At 45.5% G+C, this 26,870-nt stretch overlaps 1 long non-coding RNA gene across 2 annotated transcripts in view; it reads right to left on the bottom strand.

The window, feature by feature from the left end:
* LOC137335142 (uncharacterized) overlaps positions 1 to 26,870 on the bottom strand; it is a 78,234-nt gene that overhangs the window by 29,469 nt on the left and 21,895 nt on the right. For both annotated transcript variants that reach the window (XR_010966348.1, XR_010966354.1), the window contains exon 3: positions 23,079 to 23,188. This is a non-coding gene — a long non-coding RNA (uncharacterized lncRNA). The remainder of the gene's footprint in view (positions 1 to 23,078; positions 23,189 to 26,870) is intronic.

Here is a 26,870-nt window from a genome sequence, read left to right as displayed (position 1 = left end):
CAGAACAAGCCAGAGGCATAAAAATTGAGGGAATTGTCACCTTGATAGTCCCTGCAGTATCCTCCCTATGTGGGAGGTTGTTTGAAAGTTTGCCTCAACCAGATAGCACAGCTCTGTGACTGCCACCTGCTCTGCCTTAGTTTCTAGAGGCAGTACTCTTCAATCTTTGCCAGTTAGCTGAGCCAAGGCTTGTAGATATGCTGATCAGTATTGTGGTGAGTCTGAAAAGTATGCATTTGGTGCCATCTGACATCTCTGCTCCTGATCTCCCTGCTTGGATCTCCCTGCTTGACCAAGTGAAATTCTGGGGGACCATTAAGCTTCCTGGCAGCAGGAACTCAGGGACACAGCAGAATCACAACAGACCAAAAACCTGCTACAGCTGCAATGCCCACTTCACTAGGCAGTAGAAACAAATTGCACGTGTAAGGCACGAAGACTGGAATTTGATCTAGTCTAGCCTTAATCAGAAATTATGCAGAAAACAATTAGCATAAGCCTAACAGATAACTTAGGTGCAACATGAACTCTTAATGCTGGACTCTCTGCATTGCTTGCCACTAGCATAAAGGTTGACAGAATTTATAGTTTCCAGAATTAGTTATCACATAGCACTTTTTGATCTTCTGGGTTCAGTTTTCATTGATATATTAATGTAAAAGGTGGCTTGGCTTTTGCTGCTTGATTTAAAAAATATATTTTGCAGCAGTTAATGTGCCAGCTAGAAACTTTACTCAGACATGCATTCAGAACACTGCAGTAATACAGTGAACTAGAAATAGGTATGTTGCACAAATTTGATCAAGTAGCAATTTTGGAGAAATCATCTATATTATTTTGTGGTACCTGGTGTCATATTAAAAGTTCTGTCTTCAAAAATATATTGCCTTAAGACTGTAATAAGCTTAACCTAAATATAACTTAGTGTTCTGGTACTACAAAGTTTTCTTGAAATTTGTGAAGTTAAACTTTGTGGACCCAAACTTCCAACAGTGCCATTATGCTTTTGAAACTGCTGGAAAAAGATTTGTACCCACCTTCAAGTTGTGGCACTGTCACTAAGTTGTAAGGTAAGTTTACAAATTAGTGACAGTGGTGCAGACAGTGGAAATAGAGCCTGCAATGCTGTAGGGAAGGGGCAGTGAAAAATAGCACAGAGATGGGAGTTAGGCCCCAAATGAGCCATGGAGAGGTGGCTGGAAAACATCTGGAAAAAGGGAGTGTGGAAGAATGAAGGATGGAGAGGGGGAGTGGGGAGGGTAAGGGCTGGAAAATACCAGGAGCAGATGCATCAGTGAGATATGATTTCTGAAACTGATTAAAGGGGCAAGACAGCACTGAAGGAAGCAGGCAACCTGAGCAACAAAAATAACAGCCAGATGAAAAAAACAAATGGCAAACTTCAGGGAAATGGACCTGCACGTCCTTGTAATGGAGAAGCAGGGCAGGAGACACAGTCTATCTGGAGTTGGAGCTGGAGACTTGCCAAGAATGTGGTATGGACTTCGTGGAAGGAGATGGCTGTGACAATGAGTGCCATCTCCTTGAACCCCAGTAATCCTTTGCAGTGCAGCTCCTCACCAGAGCAGGTAAGGTAAGTTACCTTTTCCCTCGGATAATTCCTTGCCGTGGCATTCCTTCATTCATTAACTTCAAGGTGCCAGAGGAGTCAGAGGTAAAAATGGTACCTGGCAGTGTGGAAAGCAGAAGATCTGAAGAATCTAAACACTGTAAGGTTAAACATTCCCTGGAAGTCTGCCAACTGTATGGCAGGTACTGGATTTGTTGAATGACCTTGTGGGCTAACTTATATCTGGCCATCCCAGAGGAAAGTCTAAAATCTGAGTGCATTTTTGTAGATTAGCATTATAGGTGCAGCTGGTGAAAACTAACAAAAATAGATGTCTCTCAATTTTGACCCTGCTGATTGATGGAAATGGAATCTCGCAAAAATTGTATTATGACATCAATACACAAGTCAAAGATTCCCTTACACTGATGGATGGTCCAGCAATCTTGGTTCAGTAAGTTATAGTTAACTTTACATTTAAACTTCCGCATACAGGGACTTGATTACCAGTTGATTACAACGTCCTGGAGAGAGTTTGATAGGCCGGGAGAAATGGTATATGAAGCTTTGCCATTGGTATTCTATACAGACTATTTGGGGTGGATCTTAACTTTGTTCGATAATGTAAAATGGGCAATAGTGAGTAGGAAGCACGTTTTACAACTCTCCTGATTTTTATTTCCATTGAAGTCAATGGCAATCCTTAAGATTTTATATTATTTATGCAGACCTTGGTCAACTAATGATTTTCAGCTTTTCATCATATATATTAATGACTTGGATGAAGGAGTAGAAAGTTGTATATCCAAGTTTGCAGAAGACACTAAGTTAGGAGGTACCATAAGTTGTGTGGATGGGAGCAGGAAGTTACAAAGGGACATGGACAGACTAAGTGAGTGAGCAAAACTAAGGCAGATAGATTTCAATGTGGGGAAGTGTGAGGTCATCTACTTTGGATCCAAGAAAGACAAATCAGAATACTTAATGGGGAAGATTAGGAGCTGTTGAGGAGCAAAGGGATGTAGCTGTGCATATCCACAAATCACTAAAAGCCAGTACGTAGGCTTTTAGATTGCTTGTTATACCTAATGGAATATTGGCCTTTATCTCAAAGGGGTTGGAATTCAAAAATGAGGATGTGATGCTTCAGTTGTACAGATCCTTGGTCAGACCCCATTTGAGGTACTGGGTTCGGGTTTGGGCACCGAACCTCAGGAAAGAAATATTGGCCTTAGAAGGGGCACAATGCCGCTTCACCAGAATGATACCTGGACTAAAAGGGTTAAATTATGAGGACAGGTTGCAAAAAATGGCTTGTATTCCCTTGAGTTTAGAAGGTTGAGGAGTGATCTAATTGAGATGTTTAAAATGATAGTGATTTTATAGGGTAATAGAGAGAAACTATTTCCTCTGGTGGGGGAATCCAGACAAGATGGCATAATCTTAAACTTAGAGCTAGGCCATTTCGGAGTGAAATCAAGAAACACTTTGTCATGCAAGGGGTAGTGTAAATCTGGAACGTGTTCCCCAAAAAGGCTGTGAATGCTGGATCAATTGAAATTTTCAAGACTGAGATTGATAGATTTTTTTTTTTTGGTTGTGTAAGGGTATCAAGGGATTTGGATCAAAAATGGGTAAATAGAGTTGAGGTACAGACCAGCCATGATCCAACTGAATGGAGGAACAGGCTTGAGGGACTGAATGGCCCACTCCTGTTCCTATGTGCCAGTCACCTAAATAATCTATTTGTCCAAGTCGAATGCCACTGACCATGCTTCCTCATCACCAACTATTGAATCCAAGCCCTTCTGTGAGAGATGCCCACCATGAAGCTGACTCCTTCTCCAAGTTGTCAGGTGACAAGTTGGTGTAGGCCAGAGGCCTTCCTCCCATCAAGGTGGCTAACACAGCTTTTTATCTTCAACTGGTAGAATTACTTTTAATGGGATATGATATGCGTTCATGCTATGGTCAAAGATGATAGCAGTTTACTCACATTTTTTTGATTAACTGTGCTAATCACCATACCGTTTACCAGGAGTTCCTAGTATTTGCTGTTTGCATAGGGAGGGTTCAGTTTGTCAGTTGTCTAATGATCAACTAGTGACTATCTGCATTAGGGGCCTCTTTTGGGGGTTGAATTAGCTTCAAAGTGACATGCTTTGTTACAGAAGACCTAACCAATGTCAAGCTTCCATAGGGAATGTGGTAATCTGATACCTGACCCAGACAGGCCTGTACTAAAGAGCACAGTTGATGACTGGTCAGGCAGCTTAGCTCATTACTCTGACCTGTTGAAGGGGCAGATTTGTCTGAGGGCTAGTTTTCATCCCGCTCATCTCAAGATAAGCTTGCAATCCAATGTCCTTCCAGGTAGGTGGTCTTAGTTGGACTAGCAGTGGGCAAATTACCAGTGCTTTGTGCTGATTAACAGAACATTATTAACTGGTTAAGTTTCCACAGTAACCCTAGGCTCACATTTGGGTCTCTGGGTCTTGGCTGTTATCAATCTGTGTTCAAACACTTCGGACATAGATAAGTGGGATGTGTTCCTATGGGGAGAAAGCATGCACCACAAACTACCTTTGTGAAACTTGGTTTGGAGACTCTTATACATGGAAACCCATCACCATGTTTGTCAGTCACCAGATAAAACATAAATGTAGTCCTTGGTCTTGTGGTGACAAAAAATCTCTCCAAGGTGTCCAGCAGCAAATGATATTTCTGATTAAATATTTTAATCAGCATCCTGAGAAAGGACCAATATGGTGAAAGTTTTGTTTATAATCATATATGCTCTTTCAAAAAGCCGACACAGGCACGATGGACTGAATGACTCCCTTCTGTGCTGTATTATTCTCTGTTTCTTATGATTCTATATAATGGATAATCTCTAGCACTCAACCCATTAAAATGTTAATCGGTCTGCCTCATGGAAGATTGGAGAAGTGCACATTTGAAAGTGAACATCTTATAGCTGTAATGAGTTGATGATATTTACTTCTATTTGTGTTGAATCACTGAGCAGCGGGAAGCCTAGTTTCTTTAGTTAGCTGGATAGCTGATCATGTGGATGAGGGGAAGAGCAGCAAAAGTTCTTCACAAAATTGGCTGAATTTCAAATTCATATCCCTGAACCTCCGAAGGACTGAACCACTCAGCTCCTTGATTGATGGAACACTACGGTCTTACTGTTGTTTTCCCAGCTGGCATGCTCGGAGGCAGCATGGTTTATTCCTGTGCTCATAATATTTCCATTTTTATCAAAGGAAGTTGGCTCTCTGCCCTTTTGAAGAGTAGAACATTGTGTTCTCCATTATTGCTTAAAAGGCTCTGTGCTTATCATTTTGCTTAACATCTATGTTCCCTTTCAAAGGCTACTATTTCACCCAAACTCCACTTGGCAAGTACACCTTTATTTCTTTTTATTTTCCTAGAGGTGATTGCAATGATGTGATTTCATTGGAATGTTTTGTGAAGAGGAGTTGAGGCATCAGAAAAATCATTGTCCTGGCAAATGAATTCCTAAACAATGCATCTAGAGCAGAATTGTTTGAAAGAGAAACAATTAGAATATAAGCCCAAGTTTCTGTCTCCAGTTTCTAGACCAACATGGCATTCCCTTCTTTTGAAAGATGTTCCCAGATGGCTTGTGCCAAATAAATTGGGCAGTGTCCTAGGTCCAACCATCTTCAGCTGCTTCATCAATGACCTTCCCTCCATCATAAGGTTAGAAGTGGGGGTATTTGCTGCTGATTGCAGTGTTCAGTTCCATTCGCAACCCCTCACCAAATGAAGCAGTCTATGCCCGCATGCAGCAAAACCTGGACAACATCCAGGCTTGGGCTGATAAGTGGCAAGTAGCATTCAAGCTAGACAAGTGCCAGGCAATGACCATCTCCAACAAGAGAAAGTCTAATCCTCCTTCCCTTGACATTCAACGGCATTACCATTGCCAAATCCACCACCATCAACATCCTGGGGGTCACCATTGACCGGAACCTAAACTGGACCAGCCACATAAATATTGTGGCTACAAGAGCAGGTCAGAGGCTGGGTATTCTGCGGCAAGTGATTCACCTCTTGACTCCCCAAAGCCTTTCCACCATCTACAAGGCACAAGTCAGGAGTGTGATGGAATGCTCTCCAATTGCCTGGATGAGTGCAGCTCCAACAACACTCAACAAGCTCAACACTATCCAGGACAAAGCAGCCTGCTTGATTGGCATCCAATCCATCATCCTAAACATTCAATCCCTCCACCACTGGCATACCGTGGCTGCAGCGTGTACCATCTACAGGATGCACTGCAGCAACTCGCCAAGACTTCTCCGACAGCACCTCCCATACCCATGACCTCTACCACCTAAAAGGACAAGGGCAGCAGGTGCATGGGAACAACACCACCTGTACGTTCCCCTCCAAGTCACACACCATCCCGACTTGGAAATATATCGCCGTTCCTTCATTGTCGCTGGGTCAAAATCCTGGAACTCCCTTCCTAACAGCACTGTGGGAGAACCTTCACCAAACGGACCGCAGCAGTTCAAGAAGGCGGCTCACCATCACCTTCTCCAAGGCAATTAGGGATGGGTAATAAATGCTGGCCTTGCCAGCGACGCCCACATCCCATGGATGAATAATTTTTTTTAAATTTCCACCACTGAGAACCCGAGAAGGCATGAAACAGGAAAAGGCTTTTAAAGCCACCAGACTTGCACCTTCACTGACCACATATAATCTATTCAATCATGGACCACTCCACCTACTTAATCTCCCTAGGGAAAGCCATGCATAAAAATATCCTCGAATATAATAAAGTGAACACTTTTGGCGGGGGGGGGGGGGGTGGGGGTTGGGTAGAAATTCCACAGTCTGGACTACAAGTGTTATGAGGGCAGTGCTTGGGCCCAAGGAAGAGGGAGGACTGCTCTTTTACTGACAGAGCTCTGGACATGATGCCTGGGGAGGTGATGGAGATGCAACAAACCAGGTATGCTGTATTTGGAACAGAAGGGCGCTCTCCTCAGTTGTCTTTCTGCCTTGGAAGAAGTGTGAGAGCAGGTGAACACTGTTTCAGATGTACGGTGGTCTGCTGCTTTGTTCCACATTCAGGAATGTTGCCGAGATAAGTGCACCTTCCATTTGGCCAATTCAATGGACCAATGACTTTCACTGCAAACAGCTGCACTTTGACTGTGGAATGCATTAATATCACTTTGAACCCTTTTAGCCTTTTTCACACAATCACAAGGCAGTCGATGTTCATGCGCATCTTCCAGCTGCCAAATGTACAAATAATGTGGCATAGTCATCATAAAACTTGAGCTCACTAATGTAGCTGTGACCAGCAGCCACTTGTATGCTGTATGCTCATTAAAGCATACATATATTAAGAGGCAGGGTGGCAAACTGCAATTTCTGTGCTCTTCAAACTTCCAGCGATTCATTTTGTTTCTTTTTTCTTGCAAGCAGAAAGAAATTCAGAATGGAAAGGTGATGGTTTCTCCAATATCAAGACCCTAACCCCTCTTGAGGAAGTGACGCTCCAGATAGTGGGCTTTGCATCAATAGAGACAATTTGAGAGGGTCATGCTGGCAGGTATATCCCAGCTTCAGTGAAATATCCATTATTGCTGCTTATTCTTTCTCCTCAATCATTCACACACTCAGGCATTATATCATTTACAAACTTAGCATACAACACAGAATCATAGTAAGCCACATATTGACAAGACACAAAAGATAGTGTGGCACTAATGTTACGATAGTACTCGTTCCTTGTGTTCCTTTAGGTGTCCCAGAGGAGCTGTCAGCTGAAAGTCTGAAGGACACTGAGCCTACTACTGCGCACATCATCATTCACTCCACCTGTCACAAGCACATCCACTCTTGTGGGGTGGGGAGGTTAGTTTTTAAGTTTGAGGAAGAAGCACCAGGTGAGATAGATGCATTCCAGTGAGAGAGACTCTAGGGGAAGGGTGTACCATCTGTGGCTAGCTAAGGAAGTTAAAGATAGTATCAAATTGAAAGAAAAAGCATACCATTCCATGAAGATTAGTGGCAGGTCAGAAGATTGGTCAGAATATAAAAAACAACAAAGAATGACTAAAAGAATAATAAGGGGGGAGAAATTACAGTAGGAGAGAAAGCTGGCTAGAAGTATCAAAACAGATAGTAAGAGTTTCTGCAGATTTTTAAAAAGGAAAAGAGTAAGTAAAGTGAGCGCTGGTCCTCTAGAGAGTGAGTCTGGGGAATTAATAATGGAAAAATAAGCAAATGGCGGATGAATTGAACAGAGATTTTGTATCCGTCTTCACTGTAGAGAATACAAATAACGTGCCCGAAATAATTGTGACTCGAGGTGAAAGGGAGGGAGGAACTTAAAACATTTACAATCACCAGGGAAAGGGTTCTGAAAAAAATTAGAACTAAAAGCTAACAAGTCCACAGGTCCTGACTAACTTCATCCTAGGGTCTTAAAAGAAGTGTTTGCAGAGATAATAGATGCATTGGTATTAATTTTCCAAAATTCCCTAGATTCTGGATGGGTCCCCTCAGATTGGAAAATAGTGAATGTAATTCCTCTATTCAAGGAAGGAGGGACACAAAGCAGGAAACTACAGGCCAGTTAGCTTAACATCTGTCATAGGGAAAATGCTAGAATCTATTATTGAAGTTATAGCAGGGCATGTAGAAAATCTCAATGCAATTAGGCAGAGTCAACACGGTTTTGTGAAAGGGAAATCGTGTTTGACTAATTTATTAGAGCTCTTTGAGGAAGTAACAAGCAACGTGGATAAAGGGGATCCTGTGGATGTGGTGTACTTGGATTTCCAGAAGGCTTTTGTTAAGGTGCCACATCAAAGGCTACTACACAAAGTAAGAGCTCATGGTGTAGGGGGTAACATATTAGCATGGATAAAGGATTGGTTAGCTAACAGGAAACAGAAAGTAGGCATAAATGGATCATTTTCAGGTTGGCAAGATGTAACGAGTGGAGTGCCACAGGGATCAGTGCTGGGGCCTCAACTATTTACAATCTATATCGATGACTTGGATGAAGGGACCAAATGTAGGGTTGCTAAATTTGCTGATGACACAAAGGTAGGTAAGAAAGTAAGTTGTGAAGAAGACATAAGGGGCCCGATATTAGGAGGGTGGCAGGTTCTCAGCGGGGGGTCGACTGAGCGCGTGGGTAACGCGTCCAGTGAAATCAGTGTGCTCTGCACGGAATTGCAGGCTAATTGGAGCCACTTACCTGTGCTTCCGGGTTTCCCGCTGGTAAGCTGTGCGGCGGGCAGACTGCGCATGTTCAGCAAGGTCTGTCAGCTGGAGGAGCCCTATTTAAAGGGGCAGTCCACCAATGCTCCTCCTGCAGCAAACAACCAATGCTGAACCATGGAGCAGGCCAGAGGGAAGGCTGCCCCAAGATTTTCGGACTCCTCACTCCAGGTGCTGCTGGATGGGGTGAGGAGGAGGAGGGAAATCCTTTTCCCAACTGATGGGAGGAAGTGCCCTCCCTCTACCACCAAGAAGGCCTGGCTGGAGGTGGCCAAGGAGGTCACCAGCAGCGGCAATGTGCCACGAACCTGGGTCCAGTGCAGGAAGAGATTTAATGACCTAACCAGGTCAGCCAAAGTAAGTATACTTGCGCATTCTCCCACACTCAGTCTTCCACATCACCTCCACCACCACAATGCTCTCGCATCACTCCTCACATCCACTCAACTATCATCCTCACCTTGCCTGCACGTACTCACCGCCCCTGTCCCCATTCGAACATTACCACACAACCCAATCCTCGTACAATATCATGGCTATGTTGCACACGCACCCTCCCATGCATCTCCCTCCCGTTCAACCCCACCCACACCAATGCATGCAGTGGCTTACCATGCAACCATCACTCAATTACGCCTCTGTGTTTTGCCTTGATAGGAGAAGAGATGCCAGAATGCCCAGGAGAGGGCACGGACCGGAGGGGGCCCACCACACCAGGTGGCACCAACAGACGCAGAGCAGCAGGCATTGGAGATCAGTCGCACGCTGGAGTGCCTGTCCGTGGCAGATGCCAAGGCTGGGATTGCACAAGCGGCCGGTGACAGAAAGCTAACACTCAGCACTCATGATAGCGATAGATCTTAGCATCACTTGGCATCTGCAGCACCTCAACATCTGTCCACATGCCTAATATTGCTTTCTGTTCTCTTGCAGGGCCATCTGCGAGCGCCGTGACCGTGGAGGGTGATTCCTCAGAGGACCTGCCGGCCTCTAAGGGTCCATCGTCACATCTGAGCCATGCATCCACCAGCGCAGATACGCACACCACGGTGGGTCCCCGTCCTCACTTAGTTGGGCTTGCACATGGTGAGTCACCACGCACATGTGAGCACGAGCAGATCCTGGTGGCAGGGGCAGCCGTGGAGAGTCTGTGTCAGTGGGAGCACTCTTCTCCAGGCTCTGCTCAGCTGGACCCAGATGCTGAACCCTGGGGGCCAGCCGTGAAAAGGAGTCGTCGAGGGGCAGCAGCACTCTCCACAATTGCGCAGAGGATGGAGGAGTCCAACTCCTGCATGAGGGGAATGGTGGCACAGGTACAGGAGGGTATCTCCGAGATAGTGTCACAGGGACGTGAAGGCATCTCTGAGATAGTGTCGCGGGTAGGTGCGGGAATATCTGCGTTGGAGGAAAGGCTAGCCTCCCTCAAGCATCAAGCACGGCTCAACAATGAGTCCATTCGGGCCCTGACAACAGCCGTTCGGATTCGGGGTGAGCAACATTCTGCCGCCTTGAACAGGCTGACAGATTCTTTACAAGTGGTCTTCCAAGGCCTCACACAAGTCCTCCAAGCTGCCATCCAGCAGGGTGGAAGGAGTGATGTGGGCCTGGGCCATGAGAGGGATGATGATGAAAGGGGACATGGAAGTGGGGTTGCCACTCAAAGTGCTCCCACATCTCACCTGTTGCCCCCCTCTCAACCAGTACCCGCAATGCTGCCCCCTCTCCAGGTGGCCGAGTATGCCCCTGCACAGGTGCAGGTGGAGCAGTCTTTGGAGGGGCCCTCACGGGCACCGAAACCCAGAGGGTGTCGGCCCAAAGCATCGAATCGGTTAGGGCATGGACAAGAGCAACCTGCCACTACCTCTGCTGAAGCCACAGGGGTAGCACCACGTAGGGGTTCCCGGAAACGCAAGGCGAAGGTCTTGTGAGCACAAAGGGAATGCACAAGGGTGTCTGACAATTTGTCATGTTTTTATTTATTGTGCATGTGAAAGAAAACAAATATATTGTTATTATCACCACTACTGCCATGTCTTGCCGATTCTTGACTGGCTTGTGGAATAGGTCCCTTTCATGGGGTTCACCATGAACACGCACACTTGATGCCACCCTTTGTGTCACTGCAGAGTGGGTGTAAGTGTACTTGCAGGGCTCTTTTGTGCAGACGACTAAGAGACATCGGCGATGTCCCCGATGGCACCCTGGAAGGATGCGGAAGAGAAGTTGTTGAGGGCAGTGGTGACTTTGACAGCAACAGGTAAGAAGATGGCGCTCTGGCCAGCCGGGAGTAGCTTGGCATGAAGGAGGTTGCAGATGTCCACGACTAGATGTCGAGTGACTCTGAGCCTCCGTGTGCACTGCTGCTCAGAGAGGTCCAGGAAGCTGAGCCTCTGTCTGTAGACCCTGTGGCGAGGGTAGTGCCCTCTGCGACGCTGTGCAGGTGGATGTGTCACAGCATTGTGTTGTGGCACGTATCAGAGGTGGATGGCGTGGCCGGCGAGGCTGGCGATGCTGTTCACCCTCCGAGGAGGTCATGACTGCAGCTACGGCGGCCCCCATCCGGAAGATGTACATTTGAGGGGGTCCGCAAGGTAAGTAAATGTGTCTGGACACCGGGGTAAGTGTGCAAGTTTGTGAATTTTACAGTTAGGACGAGGGTGGTGGAGGCCAAACTTTGTCCAAAGTGACAGAGTGGCCTCCTGCAATGAGTGAGTGCCTCCCCGCCACCCCCCCCACCCCCGTCAAATGGACCTTTGCAGCTGCCACACACTGATGGCTGCAACACGTCCATTTGAACTAGGAGTGTTTCCCCCAATACGGGAAACAGTCACAGTTAATTTCAAAATCCCAGCCCTCCTAAAATATCAGGTCTGTAAACGACCTGAAGTATCTGTTTAAGTACTTTAAGTGGCACCCCGCCGGCTTTAATTGCCGGTGGGAGTCCCACATGTGGGGGCTGTGGGCGCATGTCAGTGCGTCACTGGGGAGCCTGGAATTGGGCGGGTTGGAGCCGGGCTCCGGACCCGCCCCGGGAATCCCTGGTTTTCGCAGCCCCCCCACCACGACAGCACCCAATCGGGGGTTCGAAAATCGAGCCCAAGACGTCTGCAAAGGGATATAGATAGGTTAAGTGAGTGGGCAAAAATTTTGGCAGATGGAGTATAATGTGGGAAAAAGTGAACTTGTCTACTTTGGCAGGAGGAATAGAAAAGCAGTAAATTTAAATGGAGAGAGATTGCAGAATTCTGAGGTGCAGAGGGATCTGGGTGTCCTAATAGATGAATCTCAAAAAGTTAGTATGCAGGTACAGCAAGTGATTAGAAAGGCAAATGGAATGTTGTCATTTATTGCAAAGGGAATGGAATATAAAAGTAGAGATGTTTTGCTACAGTTGTGCAGGGCATTGGTGAGACCGCATCTAGAATACTGTGTGCAGTTTGGTCTCCTTATTTAAGATAGGACATAATTGCTTTGGAGGCGGTTCAGAGAAGGTTCACTCGACTGATTCCTGGGATGAGGGGGTTATCTTATGAGGAAAGGTTGAACAAGTTGAGCCTGTATACACTGGAGTTTAGAAGAATGAGAGGTGATCTCATTGAAACATATAAGATCCTGAGGGGACTAGAAGGGGTAGATGTTGAGAGGATATTTCCACTTGTGGGAGAGACAAGAACTAGGGGCCACAGTTTAAAAGTAAGGGGCCTCCCATTTAAGATGGAGATGAGGAGAATTTTTTTCTGAGGGTCGTGAGTCTGTGGAACTCCCTTCCCCAGAGAGCGGTGGAGGCAGGGTCACTGAATATTTTTAAGGCTGAGTTAGATAGATTCCTGATTAACAAGGGAGTCAAAGATTATAGTAGGTCGACGGGAAAGTAGGGTTGAGATCACAATCAGATCAGCCATGATCTTTTCAAATGGCAGAGTGGGCTCGAGGGGCCGAATGGCCTACTCCAGCTCTTAATTCGTATGTGAGGTACACAACATGAGTGAGAAGGAGGATGTGGAGAGAGGAGCAGAAACTTATTGCCCAGAGGACCAGCTCAAAGCCACCTTCCAGCTGCCATGTTCCAGGGTTGGTGCCATCCCAAGCCTGCATTAAAAAATGCTGCTTTCTGAAAACCATCAATGCACGGAGTAATTTAAGAGTAGATGTTGTTAGGTAAAGGATCATTATGTGCACGAGCCAGTTCTTTGGGTATATGTGGTCAGGACTCCTTTTGCATGGATATGTTATTAAATTTACTCAAAATGTTGTCTGTTAGACTTAGCTGAAGACTTCTTTATGGCTACACTACTGAATCAGTAGCAGTCTCTTCTGCCTTTATTCATTCCCCTGCAACTATTCCTCATCCTCTAGCTCCATGAGGACAAGGTATTCCCAGAGGAACTCATTCAGTAGGTAAGCGTGCTAAAATGAGTCTTAAGCTCCTGAAATGTTGAGATATGGAAAAACATGCAAACCGAAAGAAAGCAAAAATGCAGATGTTTTTTTAAAAAAAAGCAAAATAAAATCTAAAAATTCAAACATGCAATAATCTCTGAAACAATCTCCAACCAGCACAACAAAGTTTTAACACACAAAAATTGAAATGCTAGCACTGCAACCATTTTGGAGGCAATATACAGGCAGTGGCACCGGCCACCAAAATGGTTGTGTTAAAATTGAGTCCACAGATTAAAGTTGTGGAAAAAGTTGATGTAATAAAGATGTACAACCTAAAAATATATTAATCATATTTTATAAATGAGGTGGTGTTGAATTTACTAAATGGATCAGAGAATCATTGGAAGGAGGTCATTTGGCCCATCGAGTCCACTCCGGCTCTATCTAAGAGCAATCCAGCTGTCCCACTCCCCTGCCCTATCCCCGTAGCCCAGCAAATTTTTTTACTTTCAAGTAGTTATCCAGTTCCCTTTTGAAGGCCATGATTGAATCTGCCTCCACCACCTCCGGCAGTGCATTCCTGATCCTAACCACTCGCCGTGTGTAAACATTTTTTTTTCCTCATGTCACCTTTGATTCTTTTGCCAATCACTTTAAATCTATGCCTTCTGGTTCTTGACCCTTCCGCTAATAGGAAGTTTCCCTCTATCTACTCTGTCTAGACCCGTTATGATTTTGAATACGTCTATCAAATCTCCTCGCAACCTTCTCTGTTCCAAGGAGATCAACCCCAGCTTCTCCAGTCTATCCACGTAACTGAAGTCCCTCATCCCTGGAATCTTTCTAGTAAATCTCTTCTGCACCCTCTCTAAGGCCTTCATATCTTTCCTGAAGTGTAGTACTCAGAACTGGATACAATACTCCAGTTGTGGCTGAACCAGTGTTTTATAAAAGTTCATCATGACTTCCTTATTTTTGTACTCTATGGGTTCAATTTTGAAAAGGTGGCAGGTTGGCGGGGGTGGGGGGGGGGGGGGAGTAAAGGTGCGCGTGGCAAATCCAAATTTTTAAAAAAACTTACCGTTTCTGATGCGATCACAACATAATTGATAGTGATTAAAGTTCTTTCCAGCCAGCCTGATTGACGAGCTGGCTGCCGGCAGCAGCTGCAACGTTGATGTGGGAGGGGGGAGGAAAAGAGAGAGAGCGAGACGTCATCCGGCACTGGAAAGGAAGATCGGGGGTGGGTGGAGATCGGAGGAGGAGATATTGGAGCAGGCTGGAAAGGTAGGTTGATTTTGTGTAATGGTTTGTTATTTAATTTATTTTGTTTCGTTTTGCCTGACCATGAATCAGAAGCTGTGGGAAAGCCGCCTAGTTAAGTTTAAAAAATCGTTCTAACTACCTAATATGTCACAAATAAAGTGCCTTGCGTACCTCAATGAGGTACATTTGGTTCTTTAACTTTCATCCCGCCAGCTTTAATTGCCGGCGGGACTTCCGGGAGCCCGCGCGCACACAGGTGCGTCTGTAGGGAATTCGGAAGTCAGTGGGTTGGAGCCAGCTTCCGAACCCGCTCTGCATTTCCACAATTTTCAGAGCCCCCCTGCAATTTAAGTTTAAAATTGAGCCCTATGCCTCTATTTATAAAGCCCAGGATCCTGTACGCTTTTTTAACCACTTTCTCAACCTGCCCTGCCACCTTCAACAATTTGTGCACATATACCCCCAGATCTCTTACAATTGTGCCCTCTAGTTTATATTGCCTCTCCTCATTCTTCCTACCGAAATGTATCACTGCGCATTTTTCTACGTTAAATTTCATTTGCCACGTGTCCGCCCATGCCACACCAGCCTGTCTATATCCTCTTGAAGTCTATCACTATCCTCTTCACTGTTTACTACCCTTCCAAGTTTTGTGTTATCTGCAAATTTTGAAATTGTTCCTTGTACACCCAAGTGCAAGTCATTAATATATATCAAGAAAAGCAGTGGTCCCAGCACCGAACCCTGGGGAACACCACTGTACACCTCCCTCCAGTCCGAAAAACAACTGTTCACCACTACTCTGTTTCCTGTCATAGGAACTGGAGTAGGCCATTCAGCCCCTCGTGCCTGCTCTTCCGTTTGATAAGATCATGGCTGATCTGTGATCTAACTCCATATACCTGCCTTTGGCCCATATCCCTTAATACCTTTGGTTGCCAAAAAGCTATCTATCTCAGATTTAAATTTAGCGGAAGAGAGTTCCAAACTTCTACCACCCTTTCTGTGTAGAAATGTTTTCTAATCTCGTTCCTGAAAGGTCTGGCTCTAATTTTTAGACTGTGCCCCCTACTCCCAGAATCCCCAACCAGCGGAACTAGTTTCTCTCTATCCACCCTATCCGTTCCCCTTAATATCTTATACTTCGATCAGATCACCCCTCAACCTTCTAAACTCCAGAGAATACAACCCCAATTTGTGTAATCTATCCTCGTAACTTAACCCTTGAAGTCCGGGTATCATTCTAGTAAACCTACGCTGCACTCCCTCCAAGGCCAATATGTCCATCCGAAGGTACGGTGCCCAGAACTGCTCACAGTACTCCAGGTGCGGTCTAACCAGGGTTTTGTATAGCTGCAGCATAACTTCTGCCCCCTTGTACTCTAGTCCTCAAGATATATCACTCATCCAATTCTGCATCCATGTTGCTACTGCCCTCTTTATTCCATGGGCTGTAATCTTGGTGATAAACCTACCGTACGGCACTATATCAAACACCTTTTGAAAGTGCATATACACATCAACTGCATTGCCCTTATCTACCCTCTGTTACCTCATCAAAAAACTCTATCAGGTTAGTTAAACATGATTTGCCTTTAACAAATCCGTGCTGGCTTTCCCTAATCAATCCACCCTCGTCTGAGTGATTAGTGACGTGCAGTGAGACCCGCATCAATACTTCACTAATTTTTATTTTAATTATAACATTGACACATTGTCAAATTTAAAAGCTTGTTTTTTTAATGCATCTAAATGAGATATCAATCACCCATTATATAGTTGAACATAAGGTCAGATCCATTATTAACCCCAGTGACTGTATACAATTGAATAGAAGATCACAGATGTATCTAACATTGCTTCTCAAACACAAGGGCTACCTACGTAGTGAGTGACACATGGCATCCAACACCAAACTTACAAATATATTCAGAGGAAATAGAATGAAGGGACTCTATTGCAGAACAGCAGCACAATAGGTCTTATGACAAGGAGACACATGCACTCACACAAGATTAAATGTATATATTTTATCAAAACAGGGAAGAGAATATGGCTAGAAATGCAGACACGGGATAACAATAAATATAATCTGTATCTAGGCATTCATGTGTCAACATGTCTTGGTCAAAAAAAAAGGAAAGTGAATAGACAGTTTTTTTAGATGCAGTAACATCAGTTTGAAGCTCAAACAAGCAGCTTCCTTTTATGTAGTGATAAACTCAATTATATATTGCCATTTTTAAAGGAAAAGTTTGACCCAAACCTGAAATTGTCCAAATTGAAAAAAGTATGTAATTATTTAAATTATCCTGAACTAACACAATGGAGTCATTTCAGCTCACATTCACAGTATGCATTAAATACTGTCTACTTCTCTAAATTCAAAGTTGCTTAATTCTAACGATCTGATAAGTAACAAAAAATATTAAATTCTCACTTTCCTGTGTTATTTGTATTACTTAGTTCAAATTATTAGTTGATTCAGTTTTTTTAGCTCAAAAATGACTTTGAATGATGAGGTGTGAACTATATGGACTGGATTTTTCTTGGCTGTGTTGTGCACATTTTCCTCATTGGCAGTGCTGGGCTTCCTCTTGGCGACAGAGATCCCGCCGGGAGTCCATCTTGACTGATTAATGAGCCCCAACACAGGAAGACTGGTTAGGTTCATGGCAGGGTCAGAGTGGCAGTGGAAGTCTTGCTCCAACCCCCCTCTGGTGGGAGGAAAATCCAGTCCTACTTGTCATACTTGCATTCTAAGTTCTAAACCTGAACCTTCCAAAGTGTTTAGTTGAAGCAACAACACAACGTAGTGAACAATAGGAACAGGAGTAGACCATTCAGCCCCTCGAGCCTTTTCTGCCATTCAATTAGATCATGGTTGATCTGCATTTTACTCCATTTACCCGCCTTGGTTCCGTAACCCTTAATACCCTTGCCTATCAAAAATCTATCAATCTCAGTTTTGAAATTTTCAATTGACCTAGCCCCAACGCTTTTTGGGGGAGAATGTTCCAGATTTCCACTACCCTTTGTGTCAAGAAGTGAAGAGGTGCTTCCTGACATCATCCCTGAACTGCCTCGCTCTAATTTTAAGGTTATGCCCCCTTGTTCTGGACTACCCCACCAGAGGACTATACCTGAACAAATCAGGGCTCTGCTCACTTTACTGTTCCCTCACTGTTTTTGAGCTACTAAATCTTGTAATCAGAACTGATGCCCTTCTCATGAGCAAACCTGGATATTTGTTTCATAGGTGTGTTATGTAGTTTTCTATCAAAATGTTAGTGAAATACTTTTGAAACATTTTAAAGAAAAAACAGCTGTAAGTAGTTCTATAAGCTTTTCTCAATCAACACTGATGTTTCTTCATCTATCTTGTTTTTATATCTCCTTGTCTTTGTTTCATCTGTTTTCATTAATTTGTTCACTTACTCCCCTCCATTTTCTATTCATGATTTCATTACTTCCCTCTCTCTTATCTTTCATGTCTCTCCATTTACTATTATCTCACAAGTGCTTTTTGTCTCAGAGGAAGAAAACTGTTAGCATATAAAAGGTTAGCAGCAGTAACAGATTGAATCATTGACCCAGAGGTCACATTCCATGACAGTAATCACTTAACAGCTTTCCGTTATGATCCTTGTTGAATGAACTCAGGTTTTGCTTTTGACATCTGGCACCTTCCTATCTAAAAACACTCAGATACTTTTAGAGTTGCACTTATTCCATAAATAGAAGATGAAAGTTTTTCTCTCAACTGAACTTCCATAGGTTAAAATTTCTCTTAGAGCTTTTGGGGGGTTTTCTTTATGACAATCATTCATATGAAGACATCAAGTGCATTGACGAAAAGTATTACATATGAAAAAGATCTTCATATTAATTAACATTAGAAGAGAATTAGCCATTCAGTCTGATATCGGTGTCACTTTGTACAAGGGAACCAATTGAACGACAGTGAACCTAAATCTCCCTGGGCAAGTGTAGTTACTTATTTAAATTAATTCCTACGTAAGCAGTTTTACAAGTTCATATAGTTTGTGAAATTGGACCTTGGCAGCTTCAAGGAAGATTGAGAGGGATGCATAATAGGTGGCTGATCCGATATCGCTCGTTTTACACTATCGTCAAAAGTTAAAATTACCCCAATAACCAGAATACCTTTAAAATGGTATATGACTGTAAATATACACCCAACTTTAGCAGGTCAAAAGGTTAAGAAGCTGGAATTTGTACCTGGGGTACTAGCGTATGAAAACTTAATGGACTCACCTGAAATTCCCCTCTCCATTATTTTAGCAGAGGCATTATACCTTTTAAAATGAATGGGGCAACACTTTCACTAAAATAGCAGAGAAATTTCAGACAATTGTTATATGCATTCTTACGTCAGTATCCCATGGTGTAATTTTGGGGCTCAAGCTTCTATTATTCATTTCTCCCTTCTGAATACTCAATGCTTGATTCCCTTTTTTATTTCATCATCTTATGAGTCCTTTTTTTTCCTTTTTTTAAATCATTCTGTCAATTTTCTTCCCATTGCCTTTAAAGATATTGGGTACATTTTCAATTTGTCACTCGGGCATAAAATTGGCATTGCGGATCAGCTGCCCGTTACAGAAAGTGACCAAATTTTCTTTCCACAGAAATGAAAATCGGGAAGTTTCAATAGCGGGCGATCAGTCGACAATGCCAGATTGACGCCTGTGTGGCAAGTTGAAAATATACCTAATTTCCTCCTTACTGAGGTACAATTTCATATGTGTTTGCCTTCCAGTACTCTAGCCAAGTGGCCGTTGTTCATATGTGAACCATGACAGCAAGTGTTGACAAACTATTTGACAGTTGAGGGCATCATCGCCAATCATCATGTTGTCTTCATCCAATGTCCACAAATGTGTACTTCTAGCAGGAGTTACTTGACAGCAATCAGGAGTGAGAACCTTGGTCAATTTTACTCCTTTCAACCCAGGGGGGTGAGCCAATTGTAGAACCCAGATCACCTAACTCAGCACTAGACAAGGAATAAATCTAGGACCTTGAAGACCTGTATAGCTCAGCTACTTATTGTGGAGCCTTCTCCTTACTTTTAATCACCTTGCAATGCACCATTCTCCAGCCAAGAGAACAGACGATCTTTGCTCCGGCTTCTGCTATGGCTACTCTGTAAGGAGCTATGATGACATACGCAAGAATGGTAGAGGTTAATGCCATTGAATTTTCCCCCTCTCCCATTAGGAAAGGATCTCATCTTCACTTGGTGGCTCTCCCTGATTACCCAGTTAAAACCACATACCACCTACACAGAATAAAAAGCATAAATTTGCATCCTACTACTCTGCTACTCATCACATTAGTATGCCAAAGTACCACATTACCTCATCTCTAACAAACTGGTTAATGTTACAAGGAATGATTTCCCTTTTTGAGTTTTGTAGACATGTCTATCAATGCAAATAATATAGTGGTTGGCAGGTATCATTTGATTAATAGTAAATGCTAGTTCTGGTATCAGATATCTAAATATTTGGTTAACATGTTACACCTGGAATATTTACATTGCTACACACAAAGAACAGAAATAAAATGGTTTTAGGTGGTTCTGCCAAAACTCAGCAGTATAAACACAAATTGTCCAATGTTAGAGGTCACCAAAAAACCCTCTGATATTATACAATGGGATACCATCATAGTCATCTGAAATTCTTCATCCTGTTACTTTAGTGGAGGCATTGACCAAAATAAATTGGTTAACACCTTCACTTAAATAGCATAGAAAGGAATTTCACATAAATGTGTTAAGCATTTATACATAATTTGAGTCTAATTGCATTCCAAAGGCAGAACCACTTAAATACAGAAACTATAGTTGTGTAGAATGGCCATGGTACAAATGCAAATTTTAAATTGTTTTTCTGAAATGCACTGATTGTTACCATTTGAATGAATTTTTAAAACAGAGAATTACTTTGCATCTTAGTCAGTCAGATTATTTGAATATCTGACCCTATAAGTATTAGGAACTATCTAGTTTTCTGTGATTACAGTAACTGCAAAAGTATTTTTTCTCATCTTTTTAATACTTTTGATGACTTCGATTTGTGACAATCTAAAGATGTTCATAGATTTTTTTTTAAATGTGCAACTAAACTGAACTAGAGAACATGTTTGATTGTATAACTTGTGATTTTCTCTGCTCTATCTATTGCTTTCCTTCTTGTATTGTTAGCCTAGCTCAGTGACAGCACTCTTGCCTCTATGGCTGAAGATCATGTTGCGTACAAAGCCTACTCCAGGGTCTTGGACATATAAAACTAGGCTGATACTTTTGTGTAGTACTGAGGGAAAGCTGCATTGTTAGAGATGCTTTCTTGCAGATGAGATGTTAAACTGAGGTCCTGCTTGCCTGTTCAAGAGGACATAAAAGGTCCCATGGCACTATTTGAAGAAGGGTAGGGGAATCTTTCCACTGTCAAATGGCCAACATTTATCCAACAACCAAAGGCACCAAAACAAATTCACTGGTCATCTGAGTTCTGTTTGTGGGACCTTGAAGTTTGCAAATTGTCTGCCACATTTGCCTACAAAACAGTGACTACACTTCAAAAGTAATTAATTGCCTGTGAAGTGCTTTGGGACATCCTGAGGACATGAAAGGTGCTATATAAATAAAGTCCTTTCTTTCCGAGTTAGAGCACTGCTTTCATTAATGTATTATCGACCCATAGTTGTGACAGTGCTGCAAAGAACTGTGGGCAAGTGATGCCTCTGTGGACTTACAATTGCTGTGCCATCATTCTAATTTCAGAAATGCAGTTGGTTTCATAGGTAGCAGACTTTGCTCATAGATGACTTAGTAATCATTTCTAGTAGGAGAAATATCACAAACCCAGGTGACCTAAATATCTATATTTTGAACAATACAATAAGAACTAGCTAATAAACAGTCATGTTCATTAATTGGAGCTAAGCAATAGTAACGTAATTCAAAGAATGGATTCATCATCATGGTTTTGTTCCTTTTTAACATTCAGCATTTTAAAAATAAATTGTTCATGGGATGCAGAATAAGAGGCTGGCCAGGAGGGCATTGGAATAGTTGAGCCTGGAGGTGCCAAAAGCATGGATGAGTTTTTTTCAGCAGTAGATTTGAGAGGTGAGAACACATTCAAGGACTTGAGAGGAAAAGAAGGTTGGGGATGGGGCTGTTTGCAAGGACAGAGGAGTAGAGGATGATTTTTTTTTAAGGAGGGGAGTGACAAGGTAGTCCATGAGCTCCTTGCATTCCTTGTTGGAGGTGATGGTGGAGGGGGCAGGGGAGAGGTTGAATAGATTGACAGCTGCAGATTATCGTGGCTAATGGATGTTGGGAGTTTGAAATTTCAGTTCAAAATAACTTGGAGGATTGTCTTTTCCAGGAATGGATGCAGAGGGAAGTGGGGTTAGAAGTGGGTAGGGAGATGTGAGTAGTGAGGAATACAAGGAAGTGGTCAGAGATGGCCTTGTCGGTGATCAAGACAATGGGAATAGAGAGGCAATGGGAGATGGTAGGGTTGAGGGTTGGTTGTGAATATGAGTAGGAGGGTTTATACGGAGGGGGAGGTTAAGGGAGAATAGGAGGGCAGTGAACTCAGAGGAGAGAGAGTATGGTGAGTTGAGACGGAAATTGAAATCACCGAGGATAAGGATTTGCTCAGTGCTGAGGCTGAGGGAGGATATCTTCATGTTAAACTTGGTGTGGTTTGAGTGAGAACAGAGAACGAGGACTTTAAAGATGAGAGGGGTGGAACAAGATGAGATGTTTAAAGAAGGAGAAGATGCCAAGAGGAGTAGGGGGAGAGATTAAGAGATTTGATAATAAGAGCACACTGCCATCATGGCAGTTTGGTTGGACCAGGTGGTGGAAATAATAGCCAGGCAGGGAAACTTCAGTGGGGGGCAAGGTATCATCACCTGGGGTCGACATGGGGTTGGTGACTGTAGGGTCCAGGAAACTCTGGGGAGGAAGAAGGTCTCGTAATGGCTTCTCCTCCTTTCAGTCTGGCCTCCAATACTTACGTACTGATGCTCGATATGGCCTACTTAATGACTTTGACTTTCCCAGATTAGACTCAATGGCATTCTGTTTGCTTGTCTGCAGAAAAATACTCACCTACCACATAGGTGTTGTAATTTGGAGTTCTATTGAAATACTTAAACAACATGATCAGATTGTTGAAATAGTTTAATTAGATTAGTAAACACATTTGCGTAAGATTTGTTTGAAGGAGCAAGAACCAAATTTTGACTTGCTGTACGAACATACCTAAAGGACAGTCAGAAAAGACCAGCTGGTCTATCGAGTTTGGCCCATTCAGCTGTGTTGCAAATAAACAACACTACCTGCAATGGTCCCCGTGCATCAACAGCCTGTAATCTCCTGGGAGAGGCAAAAAAAACATTTTTTAAAAACCTAGGCCGATTCAGGGAAAAAAAATCTCTGAAATTCCTCTGACGACCGAAGGCGATCAAAATTGAGCTTCAGTAGCTAACGATGACCACTGTGTACATCATCCAATATCTTACTTACCTTTGGTACTCAGTGATGTCAGCCTCCTCCAGCAACTTGTCCAGCTCCCTTTTTGATGTTTGCAATGAATTTGCACCCATTGCATATGCCGGCAACCGAATGCAATGATACTGTGGGAAAAGAAAAAACTCTTGATATCTAACCTAGTTCTATGCTTACATAACTTGCACATATGTCCCCTTGTTATCTCTAACTTACCTAATTCAAATAATCTGTCCACATGTGTACAGTCTTGTCCCTTTAACATTTTAAGTACTTCAATTAAGTCTCCCTGAAGTCTACATTTTTCAAAAGTAAAAAGAACCAGTTCCCAGAGCATATCATGAAAGCTAATCTAGTAGCCCTCCTCTGATCCTTTATATTTCCTACCATGTGAGGGGTTTAGAACTGGACACAGTCGGACTGATTTGAACTCTCTGCGGGAAGCCTTAGTCAGTGTTCTGCCTGATTTTAACTGCCGGGTTCCATTTAAATGCCACTGGTTAGGCGCTCACAACATTTCGGGTGGAAAGCGACAGCTGACTGGAGGCCCCTCACCATCACCAAAGGAAGGCTGCTGGCAGCAAGGTACCAAGAGGGGAAGTGTTACAAAGGCCTTGTGGCTGGGGAAGAGGAATGCCCGGGCAACAGAGGTCTGGGGCTCGATTTTAGGGTCGGGTTACCTGCGGGTTTCCAGCGGGGGGGCCCCGAAAATCCCGATCTCCGATCACGTGACCGGATTCGGACGAAATCCCGGCCACTTCCGGGTACCGCGCTGACGTGCGGGGCTGCGCGCGTAAGCCCCGCTGGTGGGAATCCCGCAGGCAATTAAAGCCAGCGGGGTTCCACTTGAGAGCACTTAACTTGCTCGTTGTGGTCAGTTAATGAGCTGAAGCAGCTGTCAAAAGAGGAAGTGTGGGATTTTAGGTTCAACGCAGTCAGTTTCCCACACTGGGGGAAACAGGACCCTTCAAACCAGGCGTGTTGCAGCCAGCAGCCTGTGGCAGGTGCCAAGGTGCGCTCCACGGGGGAGAGCCCTCACCCACGCAGGAGGCCACTGCGTCACATAGGGCAACCCCTGCCCTCCACCAACCCCCGCCAAGCCAGAGGACAGACCGACACGAAACCGCAGCCCCAGTCCGAGGACCCACCCACCTACCCTGCACAACCCCTCACACCAACACCTGCCAGATGGGTGGTGCGTTGACATCGTCGGAGGACGAACAGGATGACCAGCCCCAGCAGCCTCGCAGTCCACGCCGTCCGCCTCGGAGAGGTGGGGCCCCCCAACACGGTGCTGCGGCACACCCACCTGCACAGCAGGAGGGAGGGCAACCGCAGAGAGAGATGCGTCGCAGGAGGCACTACCCTCCGCACAGGGTGTACAGAGCGAGGCTCAGCTTCATGGACCTCTCCGAGGAGCAGTGCATACGGAGGCTCAGAGTCAATCGCCAGGTAGTCGCCGACATCTGCAGCCTCCTTAACGACGAGCTGCTCCCTGATGGACCAAGCAGCATCTTCTTACCTGTCGCCGTCAAAGTCACCACTGCCCTCAACTTCTTCGCATCCGGTTCCTTCCAGGGTGCCACCGGGGACATCACTGGGGTCTGTCAGTCATCTGCACACAAGTGCATAAGGCAGGTCACCGATGGGTTGTTCCGCAGGGCCTCCCACTACATCAACTTCGCCATGGACGAGCGCAGCCAGATGGAGAGGGCGGTTGGATTCCATGCCATGGCCGGCTTCCCACAGGTGCAGGGTGTAATCGACTGCACCCACATCGCAATACGGGCACCTCCGCATGAGCCAGGGCTGTTCATCAACAGGAAGGGGTATCACTCCATGAACGCCCAGCTCATCTGTGACCACCGCCAGAGATTCCTACACGTGTGCGCCAGATACCCCGGCAGCTGCCACGATGCCTTCGTCCTCAGGGAGTCCGCCGTCCCGCCCATCCTGCAGGCACCCAACGCCGGCAACGGCTGGCTCCTTGGCGACAAGGGGTATCCCCTCCACACGTGGCTCATGACACCTCTGAGGAACCCCATCACCGAGCCGGAGCGTCGGTACAATGACAGCCACACTGCTACCAGGTCTACAATTGAGCAGACCATAGGGCTTCTCAAGATGCGCTTCAGGTGCCTTGATCGTTCTGGGGGAGCGCTCCAATACACACCATTCAGAGTGGGACGAATCATAGTTATCTGCTGTGCCCTGCACAACATGGCCCAACAGAGAGGGGTGCCGCTGGAGGAGGCCCCATCCACACCCGCCACCCACATTGAGGAAGGCGAGGGCGAGGAGGAGGAGGAGGAGGAGGAGGAGGAGGCGGAGGAGGAGGAGGCGGAGGAGGAGGACGCGCCCGAGGATGTTGGACGACCCATGCGCCGAGCCGCGACTCACCGGGATGGTCGCCGGGCCAGGGACGCACTCATACGTCAACGGTTCTCCTAGAGTCAGACACTGCGAGGCGCTCGCATCTCCTCACCTGCACATGCGAGCGGCCATAGCAGCCCCCTCCACTGAAGAGTGCTGCCAGTAATCCTGCACCCACAGCAGTGTGCCCAATGGGTGGCAGCAGGTGTTCGCCGTCATGATGGCCTCCACGGAACGCAACTATTGCACAAGCCGCGGAAGAATGGACGAGAGGTGGCAGGAGTGGTGAGAATAGACTATTTAATATCTGGAATGTGACATTATATAAGAAACAAAGTACAAAATAATAAACACCCTGGTGTATTCCCTTTGTGATTATAAGGCCTTTGCAATTCTTTTCCGGGAACCCCTACGTGGTGCTACCCCTGTGGCTCCAGCAGAGGTAGTGGCAGGTTGCTCGTCTTCTTGCCTTGACCGGGTAGATGCTTTTGGCGGACGGCCCCTGGGTTTCGGTGCCCGTGAGGGCACCTCCACAGACTGCTCCTCCTGCACCGGGGCAGGGGCAGACTCGGCCACCTGGAGAGGAGGCACCATTGCGGGTACTGGTTGAGAGGTGGGCGACGGGTGGGACGTGGGGACGCCTTGAGAGGCGTCCCCGCTTCCATGTCCCCGGTCACCATCATCCCTCTCTTGGCCTCGGCCCACATCACCCCTTCCACCCTGCTGGACGGCAGTTTGGATGGCATGTGTGAGGCCTTGCAAGGCCACCCCTAGTGTATCCCTCAGCCTGTTGGTGGCGTTGGAATGTTGCTCACCCTGAATCCGTACAGACGTTGTGAGGGCCTGCAAGGAATCGATCTGGAGCTGTGCGTGACGCTCGAGGGAGGCCAGCCTGTCCTCCACCGCAGACAGTCCCACACCTACCCGCGACACTGTGTCGCCGGTACCCTCCTGTGCCTGCGCCACCAATGCCCACATGCAGGAGGTGGACTCCTCCATCGCCTGCGCTATTGTGGACAATGCGCGCGGCACCTCTCCCAGTACGTCAGCAATTAGCTGGTGGCCCTCGACGACTCTCCTTTTCACTGGTGGCCCCCTGGGTTCAGCATCTGGGTCCGGCTGAGCAGAGCCTGGAGATGAGTGCTCCCTCCGTCGCGGACCCTCCGCGGCTGCCCCTGCCACCAGGGTCTGCTCATGCTCACTCGTGCGCAGTGACTCACCAAGTGCTACCCCAACTAGTTGGCGAGGGGGACCCACCGAGGTGCGTGTCTCTGCGCTGGTGGATGGTTGGCTCTGATGTGACGATGCACCCTCAGAGACCGCCATGTCCTCTGAGGAATCGCCCTCCACGCTCGCTTGACCCAAAGACGGACCTGCAAGAGAACAGAGGGCACTTTGAGGCATGTGGACTAACTTGACAGTGCGCCTGATGGCAGG

This window comes from Heptranchias perlo, chromosome 1, assembly GCF_035084215.1.
Source record: "Heptranchias perlo isolate sHepPer1 chromosome 1, sHepPer1.hap1, whole genome shotgun sequence".
In the NCBI taxonomy this organism is placed as follows: domain Eukaryota; kingdom Metazoa; phylum Chordata; class Chondrichthyes; order Hexanchiformes; family Hexanchidae; genus Heptranchias; species Heptranchias perlo.
Note: the sequence above shows the minus strand (reverse complement) of the source record. Positions and strands in the feature narration are given on the sequence as shown.